At 47.4% G+C, this 22,344-nt stretch overlaps 1 pseudogene; it reads left to right on the top strand.

The window, feature by feature from the left end:
- LOC147990330 (uncharacterized) overlaps positions 1-22,344 on the top strand; it is an 80,160-nt pseudogene that overhangs the window by 49,898 nt on the left and 7,918 nt on the right.

Here is a 22,344-nt window from a genome sequence, read left to right as displayed (position 1 = left end):
GTCTCTCAGAATCTCTCTCACACACACACCAGTTACGTGACGCCCACTTAAGCAGACACGTATGTTACAATTTGTGCACCCGCGAGTACACGTGATGCTGCGCATTTATTTAAGCCGGAAGGCGAACCCAAACAGTAGCTGCATTCATTCCCCTCCCGCCACCTCTTCTCTGGTCACCGTCGCCCGGTAGCCATGGGCCGGCCGAAGGTAACAACATACGCCATACTCCTGCCGGAGCGGCGCTTTAATATGGAAAATTTAGTGGTCATGCATGCATCTTTTTGTGCTAGCACTCCTATATAAGGGTTGACCGGTCGCTTCCCGCGGACGTGCGCGGGCGGTGGAAGAGGAAGGAGAAGGGAAGCGGGCTGTGGAGTAACGTTTTTTACCACAATTTCTTAGGAAACTGAGTGCAATAATTGAGTAGTTTTGCAAACTACCAGTACTACACCTGAAATGGTTCAAAACCTATACTCCCTTGCCAGCGCGTGCTTCCCGCGTGAAATGATCAGCGTCGCCCTGGAGCGTCAGTGCCGCATTAATGCCCGGCCAGAGCGGAGGCGACCTCTCACTGGCGCCAGCTTTGAAGTGGCGCGACGGCCGAGAGAGCGCCGCTTCCCGGTGCACGCGACTACTCCGCGTCGAGACTGGCCATAGGCCCTGTTTGGATCCATGGGTTAGAGTTAGTTTGAGCTAGTTGGGGCTCAAATAGCCCTAAAGTATCCAAGCATGAGGGTTTAAATTGGAGCAAGTTGCACCGAACCCACCAAAGAAAACTATCCCACCCAACAGGTGCTAACTGGAGATAGTTCTCATTGGGACCATTGAAAAATCACTTTTCTCTCTCCATGAAGTGAATTTATTGTCAATCTAACCCTGTCAGCCAAACACCTCTTTGGCTACAGTTAGTTCAAGGTTAGTCATGAGTTAGTCTAACCTCTAGCTAAGTTAGAGTATCAAACAGGAGCAGTATAGGACATGCAAGTTGCTCAAAGCATACAGGCAAATTCGTACGTGAAAGGATTTTTTTTCTTTTTGAAAATGGAACATGAAAGGAATTTTTTTTAGAATGCTCTTGGCATGTCGCTAACATCTGATAGTTAACCGACCTCAATAGACGGCAGAAACGCCAGCCCACCGCACTTTGATAGAGACGAGGAGGGAGAAGCGATACGGGCTGCTGGATTACTAGAGATAGGTGTCGCACAGAAGCCAAGAAATATGATGATAGCGTGGGTTAGCCATGTACTAGTATGATGTAACTACACTGGGCTGCCGTGTTTCGAACTCTTCTAGTCCAGTGTGGAGATGATTGGTTAATTTTATATCGCTGAATAATATTAAATATTATGAGTGTAGACGCTCCACCACGAGGTTCCTTGCTCCTTCTCGGTCGTCCGAAATCTATGTTCTTCCACTCTATTTTTTTACGTGAGCTTTGTTCATCCTTTTGCCAACACGCGAGACATCTAGCATCAAGGTGCACGTGTTATGCAAGGATCGTTCCATCTATGTGAAGAACATGTGGGACTGGAACTACGAGACGAACATGTACCTAGGAGTGGACGTACGAACCTGAGTAATGTAGCGCAGTAAGTGAAGTAGAAAGGCACAAATGGTATGAACATGCGTGGCATATAGGGTGTGTTTGGTTGTGTTCTCGTCTCAGCATAGTTGTTCCCTCTTCATGCATGCTCAACTCAACACGCCTCTTCATGCATGCTCTCGTCATGCATGCTTCTAGTGTATTTGTGCTAAACTAGTGTAGACTCATGCACCCTCCATACACTCTACCAAACACCCAAAAGTAGGTCGAGAAGGGAACTCTTGGGCGGCATTTGTCTCTTACTACGTACTACCACTAAATGTTGTACGTGCAATGCACGGTGATGTTATGGAGTACGTGCCTAAGTACTCTACTACTACTATATTAGTTGGAGGCACATATTAACTTTTATATTTGTTTACGTGTATGCCCCGAGACCTTCCAACTAGACGTGTATTTCTCTCCAGGTCGCACTTTGTATCGTTCATACCACTAAGTACTACTATGTGTGGTCTCCGACCAAGAAGTGGAAGAAGTGGAGACGCTCTACCACGCTGGGCTCTACCACGCTGTTCATGCCCCACTCCTTTCGCTGACGTGTGGGACATCCAGCACGTGCCGTGTTTGGCACCCTTCGTCGTAAGAGTTGAAACGCTAGCATTCATCAGAAATAAAAAATAATTATAAATCGGCAGTGATACTATTTTTTTGCGAACCAATCAATAGTGATACTATACCACGCGGTTTCCTTGCTCCTCGATATCGGAAAGAATACTTCCATTTGCCAACATGTGGGACGTCGACCATCCTGGTCCACTTGCCATGCACGCAGAACTCCAAGGGAGAGTCACCCAGGTCATCGCACCGCAGTAACAATGACTAATGAGCCGTCAAATCACAGGCCCACTTCCCACTTTGAAGTTGCTCGGATGAAGGAACCATCATGACTTCGTTGAATTCCGCTTCTTGAAGAAAACTACTGTACCAGCAGTACTGCTAGCTACAGTAGTTACTCCAACAGAGGCCTCCTTTGGTTCATAGGATAGGAATATGAAAATCATAGGAAGTGAGATGACATGCATCTCAATTCCTATAGAGAAAGAGATGCCATTTGATGCTTAGGATAGGAATTTTTCCATTTAGTCTAGGCTAATGTACTGGTAATTTGCTCTAAAAACTACAGTAGTAACTAGTAGTATTGGTACATGCTCGTACTCAGACACAGACACACACACACAAACTACTAGTACTACTACTTCTCACATGCTGGCCAAACACCGTCGTTCTCCTTCCCGGCTTTGTCGGCAACACCCCACCATGCTTGGATCTCCGCCGACCTCTCCGCAGTAGCGCGTGCATCCTTTTCTTTCTTGCGGCGGCGGGCCTCTCTTTTCTTGAGTGCTTTCTGACTTTTCCGCTCCCTCTGTGCGGCTTTGGCCGCCTCTTGCTCTACCGCCCATTCGGCGTTGGCATCTTCAAATTCCTCCCACATAGTTGTGAGGTCGCGAGCGGCGATGAACTCGGCACGGCGGGATGCCATCGCTTCCCTACCATTTTGTGTGCGGTCGTGGGCGGTGAGGAACTCGGCGCGGCGGGATGCCATTGCTGCCTTACCGGTTAGTGTGTGGCGCGGTGGCATGAACGACGCTTGGTGGGAGCTCTAGGGTGGAGTGGTCGGACAATCATATAGTGCATTGGTTTGTTAAGAGCTCAAGGATAGAAGACGAAGCAAATTTGGATTCCCCTTCAATCCTGGTCATTTATTACCGAGTAAAATGCATTGGCGGTCATCGAACTTGTCGTGATAGCTCACTTTGATCATTGTATACGAGATATGGTGATTATATGGTCACTGGCTCAGCGTATAGCTCCGTATTTGTCTGGTTGACCAGTCAAATAGTCCGCATGCGCCTCATCAGCTTGTGTTCTTTATCTATCTACGTGGGCCTACCTGTCAATGGAGAAAGAAATACTGTAAAAACCAAAATTATGCGTATGTGGGGAATCAAACAACGGACTCGTCACTGCAATGCACCCTCATCAGCCAAATGAAAATGAAATACTTCACGTCAGACACTCACGCTCACGCTGTCAAAGCATGCTAATGCATGCACGTCGCCCTCTAAATCAAAGTCCTACTCATGGCGCAACGCAAACGGCGAGCCCATCACAGGCGCGCCCCGGCGGTGCCTGGCATTACTGTTTAGACGTTTGATGGAGGCCTATGCGAACGCCGAGCATGTATTCACCTGGCTCAACACCAACGGTCATACTCGGACCGCCTTGCTCATGTATATCGTCCATCACAACGACAATCTATAAAACAGCCTAAGCTAGAGAGGGTACTATGGTAGTATGGTACAGAGTATGTACTATCGTGAGCGGCCGATCTTAGTGCCACTGCACACCGAAACCCCTTGCATCGCTAGCGTGCGCTTCCCGCCTGAAACGGTCACCGTCTCTCCAAAATGTCAATGCCGCATTCACCGGACTTAACTGCAGGTGCAATTGGTGTGTCACTGACATGCGGGCCAGATGCTCGTTGGGCCCACGTGTCAGTAACCCAAATGCATCTGCAGTTAAGTCACTGAAGCAGCGTCCGCATTCACGCCCAACGAACCTACTCCGGCACCAGTTGTCCATCCGTCTGCCGCGGCTCATTGCCATTCACCCGCTATATTAACTTGAGCCCCAGCTCCCAGCCATAGCCAAAGACCCACACTTATTCTCCTCCGGTCCCTTCCTTCTGTCGGCACCACTTCAACCATGGCCTCCTGGCGCTCCGAAGCTCTCTTAGACGTACTGTCGTAGGAGCAGATGAGGGACATCGGCGGCTCCGCTCCGGGCGCGCTCCAAAGCTCTCTTCGGCATACGGTCGCAGGAGAAAACAAAGGAGAACGCCGCCACCCCCCCCCCCCCCCCGCCGCCCTCCGCCACCACGACCACGAAGCCGGCGCGCGTGCGCAGCCGGCAGCGAGGAAGACTAGTACACGGTAGGTCACCGCCGCTCTGGTCCCGGGAAGGCCACCGCTACTCCCCTCAGTCGACGCCAAGCTTGGTGGGGTAAACATCGGCGGCCGATTAGCCGCTTGACGGCGGCATGGAGGCGGAAATCTTCATAACCTTGTGCTCCGGAGGAGGAGGTTCTCGAGGAGGATGAGGAGGAGGCAAAGGCAATGGCCGGCTTTCTCGGGTTCATGGCCGGACATGGTGGTCAGGCGCCAGCGATCGTTTAGATTAGGTTTACAGTAGGTTTTAGTACGGTTTGTGCGAAATATGTAATGAATATCATCCAGTTTGTAGGAAAAGTTTTCGAAATGTAATGAATTTTATCCGGTTAATTTGAAATTTGCTTTGTTTGCACGAATTTCGTCCGGTTAGTTCATATAGTTGTCGAAAGGTATGCGGGCAGCATCGGATGGCATCCATCAGTGTCCTCGGATAGATGTCGGTGTAAATTTGTGGGCCAGCGCTGGAGATTCCCTAACTATCATGCCATCATTGCTAACAATCCTCCATTATTTGGCAGGGAACAGTTTCCCTCGATCAAAATCAGATCCGAGGTGTTTCGCACTCCTCCCGCGTAAGAGTGTAAACTCTTGCTTACATAAAAATGGAGCAAGTGGACGACACTGTAGCACGTCATATCACTCGAAGTAGCCCGCCTAACGAGTGGGAAAGCACCGCCCTCGTAATTTTGTTCTAGATTTCTATCAATCGATCGCACGAAAATGTTACGCTTCGCAAGTTCTAAATGAAAAGGTGGCACACTTACGACTCGTACGCGTCGCAACCCCGATAGTCCGGCTCGCACGCCGCTCACCAGAGGGGACACGCGTTGTCTTGCAATTTCACTGACATGTGGGACCGTAATTGAATAAACCGTTGGTAGCCGAAATCTAATCGCTCGGCGGGCGTCGGCTGAGAAGAGAGAAACGGGGGAGGGAGAAGAGATCGCCCGCCCGCTGCACACGGACTCCAAGAAATATATGGTGATAATGTGAGGTGGGCCATTGTAGGATCGAAAGTATGTCTAGAGGGGGGTGATTAGACTACTTGACCAAATAAAAATCTAGCCTTTTCCCAATTTTAGTTCTTGGCAGATTTTAGCTATCTTAGCACAAGTCAAGGAATCTCCACACAATTCAAGCAAGCATGCAAAAGAGTATATGAGCAGCGGAAAGTAAAGCATGCAACTTGCAAGAATGTAAAGGGAAGGGTTTGGAGGATTCAAACGCAATTGGAGACACAGATGTTTTTGTCGTGGTTCCGATAGGTGGTGCTATCGTACATCCACGTTGATGGAGACTTCAACCCACGGAGGGTAATGGTTGCGCGAGTCCACGGAGGGCTCCACCCACGAAGGGTCCACGAAGAAGCAACCTTGTCTATTCCATCACGGCCATCACCCACGAAGGACTTGCCTCACTAACGGTAGATCTTCACGAAGTAGGCGATCTCATTGCCCTTACAAACTCCTTGGTTCAACTCCACAATCTTGTCGGAGGCTCCCAAGTGACACCTAGCCAATCTAGGAGACACCACTCTCCAAGAAGTAATAAATGGTGTGTTGATGATGAACTCTTTGCTCTTGTGCTTCAAATGATAGTCTCCCCAACACTCAACTCTCTCTCACATGATTTGGATTTGGTGGAAAGAAGATTTGAGTGGAAAGCAACTTGGGGAAGGCTAGAGATCAAGATTCATAAGGTTGGAATGGAATATCTTGACCTCAACACAAGTGTAGGTGGTTATTTCTCAGAAAATGTGTATTGGAAGTGTAGGTATGTTCTGATGGCTCTCTCCATGAATGAAGAGTCGGTGGAGGGGTATATATAGCCTCCACACAAAATCTAACCGTTACACACAATTTTCCAAACTCGGTCGGACCGATTCAGCAAACCTAGTGACCATTAGGATTTTCGGTGGGACTGAGATGCAACTCGGTAGGACTGATATGGTTAGGGTTAGGGCATAACGTAATCTCGATGTGACCGATTACACAAACTCGGTGGGACTGATTTTGGTAATAAGCTAACCACAGAGTTGGTCAGGTAAAATCGATGGGACCGATTCGCTCATCTCGGTGAGACCGAAGTGTTACAAAAGGGAAACAGAGAGTTTACATTGCAATCTCAGTGGGGCCGATCGCTCATCTCGGTAAGACCAAAACGTTACGAAGGGAAACAGAGAGATTACAATCCCATCTCGGTGAGACCGAGATCCCTATCGGTGAGACTGATTTTCCTAGGGTTTGTGGCAGTGGCTATGACATTTGAAACTCGATGGCGCCGGATAGAAGGAATCGGTGGGGCCGAGTTTGACTTTTGGTTTAGGTCATATGTGGATGTGGGAAGGTAGTTGAGGATTTTGGAGCATATCACTAAGCATTTTGAGCAAGCAAGCCATTAAGCAACACCTCATCCCTCCTTGATAGTATTGGCTTTTCCTATAGACTCAATGTGATCTTGGATCACTAAAATATAAAATGTAGAGTCTTGAGCTTCAAGCTTGAGCCAAACTTTTTGTCCTTAGAATTTTGAGGGATCCACTTTGCTCATCCATGCCATGCCATTCATTGAGCTTTTACTGAAATTTTAATCTTGGAATAATGTTAGCTCAATGAGCTATATGTTGTTAGGAATTACCAAAACCACCCAGGGATAGTTGCACTTTCAGCTATGCTGGAGTCCGGACCGCTTCCGGAGCCCGTTCTCAACCCCCTGGCCCCTCAAGACGCTAGTTGCCCGCCGCATGCATGCATAGCAAGTAGTACTCCTTATGTGGAGGAGAGAGAGGCATTGACAAAGTCAAGGAGTGGGCTCTGCAAGAGCCTGTCACACCCTAGCTAGTTCATGCATTAGAGTGTTGCATCATGTCTACTTTTCCAGAAAATTGAAATGGGGATGACAGAACCCCCAACACCCCCCTGGAAACAACTAGAGTTTACAAAAATCTTTTTCAATGAATCTGAAATGCCCTTCTAAAAAGTCCACCCTTTTTGTCTTGGGTTAGAACCTCTGACAAAATGGATTCACATTTTTCTAGGACACATAAGATCATTGGATTAAATTTTTATCTATTTGCATTTGGGCATTTAAATGCTATAAGATAATTTAAATGCCCAAATAATTCTGGAAATAAGTGTGGGCTGTTGGAAATAATCTAAACAGAGCCCCTGATTATTTTCAGGATTTTCGAAGATGCCTAAGTATTTTTAATAAAGCCACACAGTTACAGAAAAAATAGGAAACAAAAATTAAAAGAGAGGGAGGGAACTTACCTGGCCGCAGCCCACCTGGCGGCCCAGCGCTGTGCTGGCCCATGCCATCCAGCTGCTTCGTCCCCGCCAGGCAGGCAGAGAGGTGATGTCGGCGAGCATGAGCTCGCCACGGCGGTACCTGCTTGCCGCCCACGCCCCTAGACACCTGGGCAAGCCCCACGTCGCCGCCCCGACCCCGCGGACACCTCACTCGCTCCCCTGCCTCTCTCCCTCGCTCTCCCGCACCATGGCCGACGCTGCCGCGCCCGCGCCACCGTGAAACTCGTGTCCGCCGTCGTCCCCGTGCCGCGCTGCCGTGTCCAACAGCTTCGCCGTCGTCTCTCCGTCGAGCAGCCCGAGCCCCGAGCGCTCGCACGCCCTGCTTTGTCCTCTTCGAGCTCGACTTCACCGAGCACCGCCGCAGATCCCCTTCGACGTCACCGCCGCAGCAGTTCGTCCCCGACCGTGCCGTCTGCTCCTACGTGATCGCCGTGAGCTCCTGCACCCCCATCCTCTCCGTTCTCTCTCTCAAGCACCGTAGCGACTGCACGAGGCATCACCGCACGCGCCGCCGCCGAGCTCGTCGCCGACGTGACTCCGGCCACCCACCGGCCACACCACCGTGTCCAACACTATCACCGCATCGCGAGGAGTCCGTAGCACCACTCCACGCGCCTTGCCGTGCCCCGTAGCCTCGGGTTCGACTTCACCCGACTCCGGCGACCGCCGAGGTCGTCACCGGCGACGTTCCCGGCTACCCCGAGCTCCACCACTGCCACCAAACTATGCGGCTCGCTCCCCGCGTCCCGTAGATGCCCTCTGCCGCCCATTTGGTCGCCGGAGCACGAAACCGCACTCCCACCGCCGTGTCTGGCCTCGCCGGTGGCTAAACGCCGGCGGGTTTGACCCCGTTGACCACCATTGACTGGGTGGGCCCAGGTTGACTCCCCCCCTGAGTCCATGACAGGTGGGGCCCATCTGCTAATTAAGTTAGGTTTAGTGCTAACTAAAAATTAGTTAGGTTAGTTACACTGACACGGGGGTCCCACTGGTCAGGTTTGACCTGGACCAGCTACGTTGACCGCTGACATCACCCTGACGCAACGCTGACCCATTAATTCAATTACTGGAATTATTCTTATACAGGAAATTCCAGAAAATAGTACAAACTTCAAAAATTCATAACTTTTAATCTGTAACTCCAAATGCAAAGATTTATATATGAAATTTGATTAGAAAAATTCAATCTTTCCATCTGTAATGGTTTCATGCATGACGGAACACTTTAACCTTTCTGTTTAGGTGAAACAAGCTAATGCGCTCATATGACTTAATAACATGAGCTTCCATTTGAACCTTTGATTCAAATAGACTCAAACCAACATGTTTTACAATGCATTAGCCAGGACACATCATATTGCCATGTCATAGCATGCATCATATTGTTGCATATTGCCATGTGATGATTATGTTCTGTGGTGTCTTTCGTGGTAGGTTCTGCCTCCGAGGATACCTTCGATTATCCGACTGAAGGGCAGTACCCTACTACTACTCCATCAGGCAAGCAGCCCCATTAATCATATCGATACAATCCCATGTTCTCGCTCCTGCTCTCATTTACTACATTAAGACTACAACGTTTCAAACTGCTGTGTGCTGCGGTAATTGAACCCTTATCCTCTGCATGACCTCTCATTGCCACAGTAACTAGATGAAACCCACTAGCATGTGTTGGAGTTGATTGAGCCATGTATGTGTTTCCTACCTTGCTATGCCTGCTATGCTTAGAGTTGTGTCGGGTCTGGTTCATCTGGGTGATGGGCTAGAGTGAAATGATTACGTCGGTAATGTGAGGGTTGTGTTGAACATGATTTGGTAAAGGTATCGATGAGAGGACATGTAGGAGTACATGGTGGGTTGTTTCATTGAGGCCGTCCTTAAGAACTGAGATCTATATGCGTGATTTAAGATTCAGCTACTACCACACATTGGGCCCTGAAATATGACCCCGCTCGACTTACTGACCCCTCTCGTCCTCTGTCCAGGAGTTGCAAGTAGTTTCTGGTGTTTGTAGTTGCTGGAGGCCGTGCGCAGCGCTGACCTTAGGGGTGGGCGGTGATGCGGTAGGCTTGTGGCCCGGTGTAGCGAGTCACCCGTTTGGTGTCTCGGGAACCCTGCACACATCGTTTGGGGCCGTTGAGGACACCCCGACCGAATTTACATGCGGACGGAACCCGAATAGGCGATAAACCTGGACTAGAGACTTATGTGGTTAGTCAGGTCATGGTCTACACCCACGTCGGCTTTCGCTTGAAGTCTGCCGAGCACATGTCGTGTGCAGACGCTAAGTGGTGGAAACATGTGTGATGAAGTACACCCCGACAGGGTATAAAACTATTCGAATAGACGCGTCCACGATAAAGGACTACTTGGTCGCTTATACAGTTCATAGACAAGTTAATGGTTACTACTAAAAGACTCAAGATAAGTGTGAGTACCGAGGATGGCCCTCTCGTAGGATGACGAGGGAGGATCCACGGTGGAGTATTGTGTTGGTGATTAGTGGACTCGTGTGCGAAAACTATTTTACAAGTGGTGTCTCGTAGGATAGCTTAGCCAAGAGTCAAAGCTGGCTTGCTGCAATAACTCCACCACCTTCTTGAGAATGAGCATGTATAGTAGGATCTGTTGTAAGTCCTGCTGAGTACCTTTGTACTCATGTTTCTTTAATTACTGTTTTCAGACGACAACACCGCCCCCTCCGACGGGTTTTACATAGACCTCGACGTCGATGAGTGACTTGCCACCCAGGTGGTGATTCCGAGCCATGGAGGGCCCTATGTAGATAGACAGGCTTCGTCAAGCCTTCTTTCTTTCTAGTGTGTGTACTCATACTAGTTTGCTTCCGCATGTGCTTGTAAGCTTGTATGACTTGAGTGTCGGGTCATGTGACCCCTACCTATATGAACATGTTATGTATGGCTCTCCGGAGCCTTTAAATAAAGTACTTGAGTTGTAGAGTTTTGTTGTGATGCCATGTTGTATTTACACATATCGAGCATATTGTGTGTATGATTGAAATGCTTGGTATGTGTGGGATCCGACAATCTAGTTGTTTATCCTTGGCAACCTCTCTTATGGGGAAATGTAGTCTAGTGCTTCCATGAGCCATAGTAGTCCGCTACAGCCCAGTTCACCGGAGTCCTGCTAGCCCAGCACTACTGCTCCAGAACACTTGACTAGCCGGCATGTGTTTCACTTCGTTCCTGTGTCTGTCCCTTTGGGGAAATGTCATGCGGTGACATCTGGAGTCCTGCCTAGCCTGCTACAGCCCAGTTCACCGGAGTCCTAGCCCACTGCTATAGCCCGGATTCTCTCGCTGTTGACCGACATGCTCGATGTTGATTCATGTATGCATGTCCCCATAAGTTTGTGCCGCTTTGGGTTCACGACTAGCCATGTCAGCCCGAGTTCTCTGTCATATGGATGCTAGCGACACTGTCATATATGTGAGCCAAAAGGCACAAACGGTCTTGGGCCATGGTAAGGCGACACCCGTGGGGATACCGTGCGTGAGGCCGCAAAGTGATATGAGGTGTTACAGGCTAGATCAATGTGACTTGGGATCGGGGTCCTGACAGCGTTGGCATCAGAGTCGGACTGCCTGTAGGTTCGTTGATCCAAACTTGTCGATGTCGAGTCTAGAAATGCTTTAGCTATATGTAGGGGAATTGATTGTGGGAGGGAACGTAAGGCTCTTTTACTCCTTTACCTTATGCCCTTTGATCTGAGTCATTCTCTTCTCATTCTACGTGGGTTAAGGACTAGGCTCTCTTTTCTCTATCAGGTTCACGTGTTACTAATCCGTAGTAACTTATAGGATTGTTGGTTACCAGCATCAGTTTAGTTTCTACTACTTTTAGTATGTTGTCAGTTGAACCAGAACCTTGATATGATGTTGTTGAGTGGTTTTGCCAACTGTTGTGAATGTCTCAAATCTTTTTCTGAGCATTTACAGCCGTTATGCTGTCCGATTCCTCCTAGAAAATAATAATGCTTTTGCATTATTTCGTGCTTTCAGATGGCCACCCGTTCACAGAATCAAGTGGTTCGTCTGACTCAGTGCTTCGATGTACCTGGTCACACGGCCATGCTAGACCGAGTGATGGTCGAGACAGGCTATCGATGGTATCCTGAGTATACCGTCGACGAGCAGTTCCGAGACTTCAATCAGAGCCAATACCTTTGTACCGTCAGGATATACCCCTCTTATCCTGGAGCTACTGAACCCCTCCACTGCTCTTATGGACTTGGGGTTACTATCGAGATGTCCGTGCAGGACGCAGCTTACTCAATGATGACTATCATTCGAGCCAGAACTGCCTTGCTTCGGAACACCGATTTCCGCTACATGCCAGCCTCACTCCCTGGGGCACAGGGGTACTATCAGGCTTTGTACTATGACTCTACACATGAGGATTCACTACTCCGCACCACTGCCGACATGCTCGAGGACAAGGACCACGAAAATTGTGCCTTGCAAATGGAGCTCTTCAACTCTTGTTCTGACCACTGGGCCACATTGATACGGTTTGCACCTGCCGTGTAGGCTGGATACATGGACATGAGGGACCTGTACCCCGTGCGGTCTGGGTTGCCAGATTGTATGGAATGGCGTGATGTAGGAGGCATCACCCCTCCCCGTGGACCCCATCTGCCACCGTTTGTTGGACCAAGGCCACATCCGAGTCCCTATGGACCTCAAGCTCCACAGGACCAACTGTTTCCAGATGATCATGTTCAGCTCCTAGGACATGGTGGTGATCCCTATGAAGATTACTACGGAAACGTCTGAGTTGGTAGTAGCTTCACTAGTATTGTAATAGTTGTATCCTCCACAGTCCTGTGTGACCCGTGGAATACGACTTGGTGTGTATCACGTTCCGGAGGTGTAGAAAATAATGTATAGGAGCTTGGAATGCCTCCGATGAGATGTAACGTCTTTCACCGTAGTTGTACTCTAGCCTGGGCTTGTACTAAACTATGTACGGTGTGTATGACCGATGGTATATATATGGCAGTTTCTATATTACCATGTCGTGCAAATAAACATCTCAGCATTCCATGTTATCCATTACATTCCGCACTTCCTTGCCAAGATTGTGCCATCATTGTCTAAACCATTTTCTTGTTTTTCCTAGGATGGTCAACACCCGCAGCAACCCTGCTGCCCCGGAGCAGGGTGAAGCCAGTGCAGCTAGGGATGAGAATCTGCCTCACCCGCCTTCTCTGGTTGAAGTTATGCTAGAGGCAGAAAGAAACAAGCATGAGACTAACCGCTTGCTGGAGCGGATTGAGCAGAACACTGCACGTCATCAAAGGAACGACTTGGTGTCAATCAATGACTTTATCAAGTTGTACCTACCAAAGTTTAATCATTCCGTCGAGCCCCTCGATGCGGATGATTGGCTTAGCAGCATCACCCATAAGCTACGTTCTGCCAACATAGACGAAGCTGATAAGGTTACCTACGCTGCCTATCACCTCGAAGGCCCTGCTAGCCTTTGGTGGGAAAACTTTGAGGCTATGCGCCCGGCTGGCCAAATCACTACTTGGGCCGAATTCAGTGAGGCTTTCTGTGAGCATCACATTCCGGAGGGTCTCATGGATCGTAAGCAGGAAGAATTCTGTAATTTCACCCAAAACAGACTGACCGTGGATGCATACAGTCGTGAGTTTGGAAATCTGGCATGTTATGCTCCTGAAGAGGTATCCACCGACGCCAAGAAGCGGGCAAGGTTCCGTAAGGGACTTAACCCCGAGCTTTGCCACGATCTTCGTCTGCACGATTGCACCTCCTTTCAGAAGCTAGTCAATAAGGCCATCAGTGCTAAGACAAGTCAGACTGACTATGACGCCTCACGCAAGCACTCCCATGACTTTGGTTCTTCATCCGGCTCTGGATCTCAGAAGCGCCGGGTGTGGATTCCAAACACGGTGCTGCCACCCAGATTCACTCCGAGGCCATCCTTTGAGGCGCCACGCCCCAACCAACAGTTTGCACCGCCTAAGACCCATGGTGGCCCGGCTGCTAATGCTGCTCCATGCCCCAATGTTGTGACATGCTTCAAGTGTGGAGAGACGGGTCACTATCTGCGCGAGTGCCCCTAGAACAACCCCAATCAGCCTGGAAAGTCTGTTGGCCATGGTAAACCAGCGGGAAAGACTTTCTACGCCAAGCCAGCCACCACTGCACGTGGCCATGTCAACTATGTCTCAGCTGAGGAGAATCATGATGATCCTAACGTCGTCCTTGGTACACTCCTTGTTAATTGCCATCCGGCATCTGTTCTTTTCGATACTGGATCATCTCATTCATTCATATCTGAGAGCTATGCTAGATTGCATAACACGACATTCTGTGACATGTCCACTTCCATGGAAATTCAAACCCCTGGCTCTAGATGGCAAACTTCTAGAGTAAGCCATGGGAATGAAATTCTTGTCGATAGACTTGTCTTCCTTGCATCACTCATAGCTCTCAAGTCCTCAGACATAAACATGATCTTGGGTATGGACTAGATGCCAGCCCATTATGCTAAGATTGATTGCTCTACTAGAACTGTTCAACTTACCACCCATCGGGCAGGACAGTCAATGTCTTAACTCGAGTGGACAAGCGCCAGCTTTACTCCCTAAATGACAACCCCCTTCTAGACCTTGAAGATATTCCAGTAGTCCGAGACTTCCCGGATGTCTTTCCAGAAGAACTGCCAGGTGTTCCACCTGACAGGGATGTCGAGTTCGTGATAGACCTTGTTCCAGGAACCGTCCCAATCTCTAGAAGACCCTATAAGATGGCACCCCTAGAACGATGAGTCCTTGAAAAAGGGTTTCATCCGTCCTAGTTCTTCTCCAAGGGCTTGCCCCATCCCCTTCGTTAAGAAGAAGGATGGAATGGATCGGGTGGTTGTAGATTACCGACCTATCAACTTGGTCACTATCAAGAACAAGTATCCGCTTCCCCGGATCAACGATCTGTATGATCAGCTCGCTGGATCCTCAGTCTTTTCCAAAATGGATTTGAGGTTGGGCTACCATCAAATCAAAATCAAGAATGGGAACATTCCTAAAACGGCTTTTTTTACTCGTTATGGCCAATACAAGTACACCGTTATGTCCTTCGATTTAACCAATGCCCCAGCCACCTTCTCTCGGTTAATGAACTCGATATTCATGGAGTATTTGGATAAATTCGTCATGGTATACCTCAATGATATACACATCTACTCCAAGAATGAGGAAGAACACACCGAACATCTAAGGCTGGTATTGACGAAACTTCGAGAGCATCGCCTCTATGCCAAATTCTCCAAATGTGAATTTAGGTTGCCAGAAGTGACCTACCTAGGCCATGTAATCTCTGGTAGGGGTATTGTTGTCAATCCCGAGCAAGTTCAAGTCGTCCTTGATTGGACTCCACCTAAAACGGTCAAGCAAGTTTGGAGCTTCCTTGGCTTAGCGAGCTATTGTTGCCGCTTCGTCGAGAATTTCTCCAAGGTTACTAAACCTCTAACTGAACTCCTCAAGAAAGATAAAAAGTTCGAGTGGACCCCACGGTGCGAGTTCAGCTTTCAGGAACTGAAAAGACGCCTGACATCTACCCCCGTACTGGTAACACCAGATTTCTCCAAGGACTTCATTATCTATTGCGACGCCTCGCGACAAGGACTAGGTTGCATACTCATGCAAGATCGTCGGGTAATTGCCTATGCTTCACGTCAATTACAACCACACGAGGAAAACTATCCCACACATGATCTGGAGCTTGCAGCTGTAGTCCATGCACTTAAAACTTGGCGACATTACCTTCTCGGTAATCGTTGCGAGATCTTCACCGATCACCAAAGTCTGAAATACATCTTCACCCAACCGGATTTGAATCTCAGGCAAAGACGTTGGGTCGAGTTGATTATGGATTACGACTTAGGAAAAACTTACACCCCGGGCAAAGCCAATGTCATGGCTGATGCGCTAAGTCGTAAATCTTATTGTAACAACCTGATGTTACAACAAAGTCAACCATTTCTCCACGAGGAATTTCGTAAGCTTAACCTTCACATAGTTCCTCGAGGATTCCTATCCACCCTGGTGGCGAAGCCTAACCTTACAGATCAAATCATAGCTGCCCAGAAGCGTGATAAGGGCATATCCCGGATTAAGGAAAACATCACTAGCGGAGTTGCTAAATGTTTTTCCATGGATGAGCGAGGTGTTGTCTTCTTCGAGAACCGCTTGGTGGTTCCCAAGAAACAACATCTACGTCAGTTGATTCTTAAGGAAGCTCATGAATCCCCTTTCACCATTCATCCCGGTAGTACTAAAATGTATCAAGACCTACGCCAGAGGTTTTGGTGGACTAGGATGAAGAGAGAAATTGCTCAATACATTGCTAGTTGCTACGTCTGTCGTCGTGTTAAAGCAGAGCATCAATGGCCTGCTGGCACCCTTCAACCTTTGGCTATTCCTGAATGGAAATGGGATAAAATCGGTATGGATTTCATTACCGGGTTTCCCAGGACCAAGAGAGGGAATAATGCTATTTTCGTCGTTATCGATCGTCTTTCCAAAGTAGCCCACTTCCTACCTGTTCGTGAGAGTATAACCGCTAGCCAGCTAGCTGACTTGTACATCTCCCGAATAGTGTCTCTTCATGGTGTTCGATTGGAGATTAACTCAGACTGTGGAAGTCTCTTCACCTCTCGATTTTGGGAAAGTTTCCAAAATGCCATGGGAACTCATCTCTCCTTTAGCACCGCCTTCCACCCCCAATCAAGTGGTCAAGTAGAACAAGTTAATCAAATTCTGGAGGATATGCTCCGAGCTTCGGTCATCTCTTTCGGTATGGACTGGGCGAAATGCCTTCCATTCGCGGAGTTCGCTTATAACAATAGTTATCAAGGTAGCTTGGGCAAAGCTCCTTTCGAAGTTCTCTATGGACGAAAATGTCGAACGCCTCTTAACTGGTCAGAAACAGGAGAAAGACAACTCTTTGGCCCGAATATGATTCAGGAAGCAGAAGAGCAGGTTCGCGTTATCCGTGAGAAATTGAAAACAGCCCAATCTCGTCAAAAGAGCCAATATGACCGCAGACATAAGCTCATGACTTATGAAGTTGGCGAGAAGGCTTACCTTAGGGTTACTCCTTTGAAGGGAACCCATCATTTCGGTATCAAAGGCAAATTGGCTCCTCGTTACATTGGACCCTTTCGCATTCTTGCCAAACAAGGAGAAGTTGCCTACCAATTGGAACTACCTCCACATCTTTCTAGAGTTCACAATGTCTTCCACGTTTCTCAACTCAGGCGTTGCTTCACGGATCCTATCCGTGGAGTGGACCACGAAACAATTGATCTACAAGATAATCTCACATATCGGGAATATCCCATTCGTATCCTTGATCAAGCCGAGCGTAACACTCGACGCCATAACATCAAGTTTCTCAAGGTTCAATGGTCACACCATTCCGAGAAAGAAGCCACTTGGGAAAGGGAGGATCATCTTCGACTTGAGTACCCCACCTTCTTTCTAACGGATCCTAAATCTCGGGACGAGATTCTTTTGAGTGGGGGTGAGTTGTCACACCCTAGCTAGTTCATGCATTAGAGTGTTGCATCATGTCTACTTTTCCAGAAAATTGAAATGCGGATGACAGAACCCCCAGCACCCCCTGGAAACAACTAAGGTCTACAAAAATCTTTTTCAATGAATCTGAAATGCCCTTCTAAAAAGTCCACCCTTTTTTTCTTGGGTTAGAACCTCTGACAAAATGGGTTCACATTTTTCTAGGACACATAAGATCATTGGATTAAATATTTATCTATTTGCATTTGGGCACTTAAATGCTATAAAATAATTTAAATGCCCAAATAATTCTGGAAATAAGTGTGGGCTATTGGAAATAATCTAAACAGAGCCCCTGATTATTTTCAGGATTTTTGAAGATGCCTAAGTATTTTTAATAAAGCCACGCAGTTACAGAAAAAAATAGAAAACAGAAACTAAAAGAGAGGGAGGGAACTTACCTGGCCGCAGCCCACCAGCCGGCCCACCTGGCGGCCCAGCGCTATGCTGGCCCATGCCAGCCAGCTGCTTCGTCCCCGCCAGGCAGGCAGAGAGGTGACGCCGGTGAGCATGAGCTCGCCACGGCGCCACCTGCTTGCCGCCCGCGCCCCTGGACACCTGGGCGAGCCCCACGTCGCCGCCCCGACCCCGCGGACACCTCACTCGCTCCCCTGCCTCTCTCCCTCGCTCTCCCGCACCATGGCCGACGCTGTCGCGCCTGCGCCACCGTGAAACTCGGGGCCGTCGTCGTCCCCGTACCGCGCTGCTGTGTCCAACAGCTTCGCCGTCATCGTCTCTGTCGAGCAGCCCGAGCCCCGAGCGCTCACGCGCCCTGCTTCATCCTCTTCGAGCTCGACTTCACCGAGCACCGCCGCAGATCCCCTTCGACGTCACCGCCACAACAGTTCCTCCCCGTCCGCGCCGTCTTCTCCTACGTGATCGCCGTGAGCTCCTGCACCTCACCATGATAACCCACAAGTATAGGGTATCGCAACAGCTTTCGAGGGTAGAGTATTCAACCCAAATTTATTGATTCAACACAAGGGGAGCCAAAAAATATTCTCAAGTATTGGCAGCTGAGTTGTCAATTCAACCACACCTGGAAACTTAGTATCTGCAGCAAAGTGTTTAGTAGCAAAGTAATATGATAGTAGTGGTAGCGGCAACAAAAGTAAAGACACCAAAAGTAATGTTTTTGGTATTTGATTGTAACAGTAGCAACGGAAAAGTAAATAAGCGAGAACCAGTATATGGAAAACTCGTAGGCACCGGATCAGTGATGTATAATTATGCCGGATGCGGTTCATCATGTAACAGTCATAACATAGGGTGACACAGAACTAGCTCCAATTCATCAATGTAATGTAGGCATGTATTCGGTATATAGTCATACGTGCTTATGGAAAAGAACTTGCATGACATCTTTTGTCCTACCCTCCCATGGCAGCGGGGTCCTATTGGAAACTAAGGGATATTAAGGCCTCCTTTTAATAGAGAACCGGAACAAAGCATTAGCACATAGTGAACACATGAACTCCTCAAACTGTGGTCATCACCGGGAGTGGTCCCGATTATTGTCACTTCGGGGTTGCCGGATCATAACACATAGTAGGTGACTATAGACTTGCAAGATAGGATCAAGAACTCACATATATTCATGAAAACATAATAGGTTCAGATCTGAAATCATGTCACTCGGGCCCTAGTGACAAGCATTAAGCATAGCAAAGTCATAGGAACATCAATCTCAGAACATAATGGATACTAGGGATCAAACCCTAACAAAACTAACTCGATTACATGATAAATCTCATCCAGCCCATCACCGTCCAGCAAGACTACGATGGAATTACTCACGCACGGCGGTGAGCATCATGAAATTGGTGATGGAGGATGGTTGATAATGACGACGGCGACGAATCCCCCTCTCCGGAGCCCCGAACGGACTCCAGATCAGCCCTCCCGAGAGGTTTTAGGGCTTAGCGGCGGCTCCGTATCGTAAAACGCGATGATTTCTTCTCTCTGATTTTTTCTCTCCGAAAGCAAATATATAGAGTTGGAGTTGGCGTCGGAGGGTTTCCAGGGTGCCCATGAGGTAGGGGCGCGCCCTAGGGGGGCGCCCCCCACCCTCATGAGAAGGGTGTGGGCCCCCTGGTCTTCATCTTTGACAAGGATTTTTTATTGTTTTTTCTAAGATGTTCTCTGGAGTTTCAGGTCATTCCGAGAATATTTGTTTTCTGCACATAAAACAACACCATGGTAATTCTGCTGAAAATAGCGTGAGTCCGAGTTAGTTCCATTCAAATCATACAAGTTAGAGTCCAAAACAAGGGCAAAAGTGTTTGGAAAAGTAGATACGACGGAGACGTATCAACTCCCCCAAGCTTAAACCCTTGCTTGTCCTCAAGCAATTCAGTTGACAAGCTGAAAGAAAGAAAAACTTTTACAAACTCTGTTTGCTCTTGTTGTTGTAACTATGTCAAGCCAGCATTCAAGTTTTCAGCATAAATCATAACTAACCACATTTGCAATAATTCTCAGGTCTCACAATTACTCATATCAATAGCATAATCAACTAGCAAATCATAATAATAAATTTCGGATGACAACACTTTCTCAAAACAATCATAATATGATATAACAAGATGGTATCTCGCTAGCCCTTTCTGAGACTGCAAAACATAAATGTAGAGCACCTTTAAAGATCAAGGACTGGCTAGACATTGTAATTCATGGTAAAAGAGATCCAATCATAGTCATACCCAACATAAATTAACAGTGATCAATGCAACTGACAGTTGTGCTCTCCAGCTAGTGCTTTTTAATAAGAGGGTGATGACTCAACATAAAAGTAAATGGATAAGCCCTTCGCAGAGGGAAGCAGGGATTTGTAGAGGTGCCAGAGCTCGGTTTTGAAATAGAGATAAATTGTATTTTAAGCTATATACTTTCATTGTCAACATAACAACTAAGAGATGGTGATATCTTCCATGCTAAACACATTATAGGTGGTTCCCAAACAGAATGGTAAAGTTTATACTCCCCCTCCACCAACAAGCATCAATCCATGGCTTGCTCGAAACAACGAGTGCCTCCAACATACATCAGGTCCCAGGGGGATTTTTCTTTGCAATTAATTTTGATTTAGTTTGCATAAAGCATGGGACTGGGCATCCCGGCGACCAGCCATTTTCTCGTGAGTGAGGAGCGGAGTCCACTCCTCTTGAGAATAACCCACCTGACACGGAAGATAAGGACAGCCTTTGTTGATACATGAGCTATTCGAGCATACAAAACAGAATGTTTATTTGAAGGTTTAGAGTTTGGCACATACAAATTTACTTGGAACGGCAGGTAGATACCGCATATAGGAAGGTATAGTGGACTCATCTGGAATAACTTTGGGGTTTAAGGGTTTGGATGCACAATCAGTATTCCCGCTTAGTACAAGTGAAGGCTAGCAAAAGACTGGGAAGCAACCAACTAGAGAGCGACAACATCCATGTACATGCATTAAAATTAATAAAAATTGGATGCAAGCATGAGTAGAATATAATCCACCATGAACATAAATATCGTGAAGGCTATGTTGATTTTGTTTCAACTACATGCGTGAACATGTGCCAAGTCAAGTCACTTAAATCATTCAAAGGAGGATACCACCCCATCATACCACATCATAATCATCTAAATAGCATGTTGGCATACAAGGTAAATCATTATAACTCATAGCTAATCAAGCATGGCACAAGCAACTATGATCTCTAATTGTCATTGCAAACATGTTTATTCATAATAAGCTGAATCAAGAACGAGGGACTCATCATATTTACAAAAACAAAAGAGGTCGAGTTCATACCAGCTTTTCTCATCTCAGTCAGTCCATCATATATCATCATAATTGCCTTTCACTTGCACGACCGAACGGTGTGAATAATAATAAGAGTGCACGTGCATTGGACTAAGCTGGAATCTGCGAGAATTCAATAAACATGAGAAGACAAGGCAATATGGGCTCTTTGGTTAATTCAACAATAATGCATATAAGAGCCACTTCAACAATTTAATCATGGTCTTCTCCTACTGACCCCCAAATAAAAGAAAAGAAATAAAACTATTTACACGGGAAAGCTCCCAACAAGCAAAAGAAGAACGGGAAATATTTTTGGGTTTTCTTTTTAATTACTACTACAACAGAAAAATAAACTACTACTAATTTTTTTGTTTTTCTTAAGGTTTATTAAACACACAAGAAGAAAGCAGGAAAAGGAAAATAAACTAGCACGGATATTACAATGAAAAAGTATGAGCACCGACATCTAGCAATGAGTGTGTGTGAACATAAATGTAATGTCGGTGAGAAATATGTACTCCCCAAGCTTAGGCTTTTGGCCTAAGTTGGTATATGGCCACGGCTGGCCTGGCGGATATCCATAATAATAGTTGTTGGGGTCGTACTGTCATGAAGAGGAATAGTTGGGATCATACTGTTGTGCAGCGGTTATCGCCTGCTAAGCTGCAGCGTGGAGTCGAGCTGCCTCCGCTCTCCTCTCATACTCTTCTGCCTCCTCTCTGGTAATAACATATCTTCCTTTTGTCTGTGAATCAAAGAAGGCAGGAGCAGGGAGAGTAATACGGAAAACACGTCGTTTATCAAAAATTAAACGATATAAGAGAGGTGATTCAGGCCTCTCGACAAACTGATGTGAAGCCATAGAGTCATAATCTAAATATGCAGGGGCAACTCCATATCACCCTCACGAATGTCTATTTCAAGAAAATGAGCTAAGCGGGTTGCATATATTCCTCCAAAGAAATCTCCATTATGTCTATTATGATGCAACCTACGAGCTACAATGGCTCCCATATGATAAGATTGGTCTCCTAACACAGCACTCCTAAGAATGCTAAG

This window comes from Triticum urartu, chromosome 1A (genome assembly GCF_056163025.1).
Source record: "Triticum urartu cultivar PI428250 chromosome 1A, HENAU_Tu73, whole genome shotgun sequence".
In the NCBI taxonomy this organism is placed as follows: Eukaryota; Viridiplantae; Streptophyta; class Magnoliopsida; order Poales; family Poaceae; genus Triticum; species Triticum urartu.
This window is presented reverse-complemented; position numbering and strand designations above follow the sequence as displayed.